We start from the raw sequence: 5,330 nt of genomic DNA on the forward strand, positions 1-5,330 counted from the left end.
GCTATATAATTTGATACGCCAGATGCGTGTTTCGTCAACATTAGACTCATCGCCGACGCTCAGATCATTAAAGTAAAATGGCCAAATAAGTATTGATAGTTTGACGAGCATTGAGGACCAAAACTTTCAAAACAGTGTACCAAATACGGCTAAGATAAACGATTCGCTTACATGTTTTCAGAATTATGAACAGTCAATATTTATGACTAAACCTTTCACCAACATCTTGATAGTTGTGTAGATGGAACTTTTTAGAATATTTAGAGAGGAAACATATTTAATACGGGATGGTTTTTTCCTAGTTAGTGTATATTAAGAGAAAGGGTTTTCGATATGTCGTGCTTAGCTAAGATATTCATAACCAGGCGTATTACAGTGAGATAATTACCATTTTTCAGGAGAGGACAGATTCATTTAGCAGCTAATATATGCTGGATCCAGTGGTAATCAAACAATGAACAAGCTCTTTATTGTAGAAGGTAGAAAACGACTACGTTGACATCATAGGATTGCGTACTCCTAATCATATATAAAAAAGACGATGTGGTATAATGGTCATTTACAGTTCAATTCAGATGTACAATAAAAGTCTTTTTGTTACTCTAAAAGAGATATAATGGTTCTTTATGTAAAGACCAATAGTCAGCTTTTTGTAGGTTTAAATACTTTGGGATCTGGAATATGCATTTGATTAAATTCTATTGAAAATATTTGTCCATAACAATCACAGATTGAACTGTTAAACTTTCATTAGCATCCCCTGCAGGCAGGAGTACTTGAGGAAAACAATCTGAAAATGGGTAACAACCTTGTTTGGTAGAAAACGTCTTATATTCAAGAGATTTTTTTAGTCAACTTTTATTGTGTTTCGTTCACAAAACTATCAGGAGGTCTGTACCTCTGATAACGGCCTGACCGATAGGGAATGAAATAGAAATTTATTGATGACAATACTAAAATAATGTGATTTCATTGTAAAGTTATTGGGCTACCTCAGTACAGCACTTTGATGGTTTATTCAGTTTCTGTCTAGTAAAACACAATATAACTTGTTAAATATTCTGTTAATCAAAGCTTGTTTTGAGGCATCTAACATCTACTCCACTGTTAGTAAGGTTAGTGATGCAAAGTTTTTTTTTAAGTAGCGTTTTGTTGACTGTTGTTTGTCTTATTGTTGTTGTCCTTTTTTGCCATTATTACATTGTTTTTTCTTCAACTTCCCTACTTACGTTTTTTTTAACGTCCATTTGGGGTCTTCTGTTTTTTTTATTTCTTATTAAGTGACCCAATAACATTTTGTTCCGGTAACACTGACACTTGTGTTACAAAATAATATATTTGATACATTAATATCAACAGTTGTATAAATAAAATCAAATGTTTGTGAAAGGTTAATATGTGCAGTGGCAAATCTTCTAAAATAAATACGTATTTAGTTTTGTCAATTAGCTGCGGTAAGAAGCTTATTGTTCGTAATAATTCATTTACATTTATAGAAATGCAACACATGTGAAATAGCACTACTTAATTTCAATTAAAGAGCAAGGTTGACATTTTTACAGGAATCAGCATACTTGTTGTTAGATGTGGCATTTCTATAATTAGTAAAATGCCGTATGTTTATTGGAAACAAAATATATCCATCTGATGAGATAAAAAGTCCACTACGAAGAACGTTTTGTATAAAAATGTGATATTGTGCACATAATATAGAAATAAACTATTCACAAGTAAAACTTGTTCACGATTAACATCTTTAGGATATGTTACATGACAGTTAGGTAAGTTTTATGATACAAGAAATACAACTTTATTCTATTAGGGTTGAAGACGACATATGTTATAGGATAAATATGATATATACAAGAGCTAATCATCATAGGGGAGTTTGAAAGAAATAACCAATATATATTCTAATTGCACCTTTTTCACTTTGCTTTACATATTTTTTTATTAGTTCAAACAAATCGCAAGTCCTAATTGGTTAATATGTACGAAAGGCTTCAGAATTGTACAGGAAAGAAATTGTGAACAGAAAAAATATTTGTTTATTCTTTTGACCATGTTAACATAACGCTTTTATTGTGGTCACGTTTTTGACTGTTCTTGGTGGCACTTTTTATCCTTGGTTAGTAAAATCTTGCAATAAAATTCTCGTAGAGTTTTGCCATCCTCGTATCATTGTTGACTGTTCATAGATCAATGTATCACATTAGTGTGGTTTTAGCTTAAATCTTCAATTGTTTTATTAGTCTGATATGGTAATAAAAGTTTGAAATGCCATTATAATAATTATACGCAATGTGTAATAAAACCATGTCGTATGGTTTTCGAGCGATCACCTCAACCATATTTAGCAACCATCTCAAGACTTACGTTTAGAACGTCCAAACTATAAAATGCCTACGATCATATCTAACAAAATAGATGGGGCCTTTTTAAGTTTTTTTAACAGTATGGATATTATTATTGTTGATGTAAGAAGGTTATTCTATAACAGAAACGTATTTCGACAATCAATGTCTCTTTAGTCATGTTAGTGATGCTCGAGGCCTTCGTATATTGAAAACCTTTAATTTAAAGTCGCATGTTGCCCTTAAGTTGCTTAGTTCCACTTCACAGGGACTCTGGTGGATAGTTGTATCGTGCAATAGTATCATACTACCATATTTCCTCATTTCTTTACTTCACAAAAATTACAGAAAAGAATTATTTAGAATGGACAAAATTCCTTACTTGGCGTAACTTAAATTGTAAAAAGAAATAAGATAAAAGAGACCTGAGCCTCTCCAAAATGATCAATGTTCAATCGACGGATTTTTTGTTTGGAATAAAATGTATAAAACGGAAGGCACTTTGAAATCAGATCGTCAATGTTTTCGTTTTTATCTTTGCAACAGCTATTTGTTGGTTCTATGTTTCCCTCAGTTTTAGTTTTATACCCGGATTTGTTTTTTCTCTATCGATTTATGAATTTTGAATAGCGGTATACTACTGTTGCCTTTATTTCTTTTGATTTTTGTTGGAAAAATCATTCTGGTCCCTTCCAGAATATATTACTTCACCTGAGATAGTCAGTCTAATTTTCTACCTATATTACACTTCTTGTGGTATACGGTTTATTTAGTTGTACCTTAAGTGCATACAATATTTATCATTTTTATGTGAATATTTAGATCAATAATACAAAGTATTACACGAATGAACCATAGCAAAAGTAAATAACAATTAAGCAATTAAATTATATAAATATATGTTAATTATTTATAATGGTACTTTTTTCTCATTTGCATTTTCCCGGACAAATGAGACTACAATAATGCGAGAGTCCCCTTAGTTGCTTACCCGGACAATTTATGGCTGATGTAAGATATATAATACTATTAATTTATTAAATATGTTTTAACCACAACTAATGCTAACCACAACAAATGAATACGTTTGTAGCGTTATTTATACAATTAGACAATAAATAAATTTCGACATTTATTAGTTGAAATGCTTATCATGTACAATTTTATAATATCTTGTTTAGACATTGACCTATAAAAAGGCCTTTTTCATACGTAATTTCATTGTTTATCAATGACGTTGAAATAAAATGCAATAGAGGATGGATTGACTTTGATCCGGCAGAATTCAAACAATTACAATGAAGATCATATAGCAAAGCAAACTCTCTCTTCTTTTAATCGTTTGTGTATTCTCTTTATTTATTTTAAAAGTTTAAAATAAAATCCATTGCAGAATGAAACAATTATTTACAATTCTACTTGTAATTGAAGTATGTTCTGGTGTTGACGAACGTTGTTATCAATCACACGACATACTAGCCAATGGTTGCAGTGTTCCAATACTGAAGAAGTTTGTATATAAAAAGACATTCATGCCAGCTTGTCATCGTCATGATATATGTTACCACTGTGTAAGTATAACTATTTTATACTTGAATCGATATCTGCAATTTTTTTTTACGAACTGTTATGCATTCAAACATAAAATATAATAACTAGTTTTAGCTTTCTAAAACGCGTTTGAGGGTTTCACTATATTATTCTGTTTAGTAAGCTGTGATCTATATGGTTGTGTAAGTATAGAAACTCGTCATGATATATGTTACTACTGTGTAAGTTTAACGATTTACATGATTCACCATTCGTTTGATCAAGTCGATAATATTTTACGAATTGCTTTATCAAACATAAAATATAATAACAAGTTTTAGCTTTCTAAAAAGTGTTTGAGGATTTCGCTATATCATTCTTTTAAGCAAGCTGTGATCTACATGGTTGCGTAAGTATGGTAAATATGCTATTTATCTTTCTTGTATATTTTCTGATGAAATTGTCAAGGTCATTACGTTATAAATGGACCTGTTCAGATTATATTGACCGAGTACGAAATCCAAACTTCAATATAATCTAAAGGTTCCATTAAAGCAAAAGGAATTGTTTCCTCACCATCAGGCAACTAATGTGAACCAATATTTATTAAGTAAAGATTTCAAGATGTCGCTCAATTTATTGTTTTCGTGATGTCGTATTCATATAGTGTTTTGGGGGTCCTTAATAAGCTTCCTTAATTTCATCTGTTTATTTTTTGATAAATTTTTTATCTAAATATTTGTTGCATTTGTTATTTACCTTTTTGAAATATCTTTTTTTCTAATCATTAAACATTTAAACGATATAAATTGTTAATTTAATATCTTTGACTGAATTAACGAAAATGTTGGTACCTTTTAATAACGTATTTCCAGCTAAATTAATCAAATCTATTTCTTTCTTGGCATGCAATTTTTTTCTCCAAAAATTGCTGAGCAATTAAAACAAAAACAATGGTATAATTCTTTATGCAGTCTAAACTTAATTATTCCTCAATGGATTAAAACGTATGTATTTTTTCTGTCTTCATGTTTAACAAAAGAAGCAAAACATTATGTAAGTTTTACTGTTACAATGTCAATATATCTTCATAACATATAAAAAGACATGGTATGAGTGCCAATGAGACAATTCGCTGATCTCCATTCAAGTCACAATTTGTAAAAGTAAACCATAATAGGTCAACGTACGACCTTCAACATCGAACAATGATCTTGATCTGCTATACTTTCCAAACAATATGATACTGATATAACTACAATTGAAAAAAATAATAACAAATTTTAATATCTGTTACTTGTCATTGATATCTATATCATGTGTTGTATGATTTGAATTTGGAAAATAGTTTCTGCAATTTTTTCTGACTTTTTTTACTTATATAGTGTTTTGGTTTTCAGGCAGCCGTGTACAGTGAAAGTAGACGGTATTGTGACAAGCTTTTCC

Source organism: Mytilus galloprovincialis, chromosome 5, assembly GCF_965363235.1.
Source record: "Mytilus galloprovincialis chromosome 5, xbMytGall1.hap1.1, whole genome shotgun sequence".
NCBI classification, from domain to species: Eukaryota; Metazoa; Mollusca; class Bivalvia; order Mytilida; family Mytilidae; genus Mytilus; species Mytilus galloprovincialis.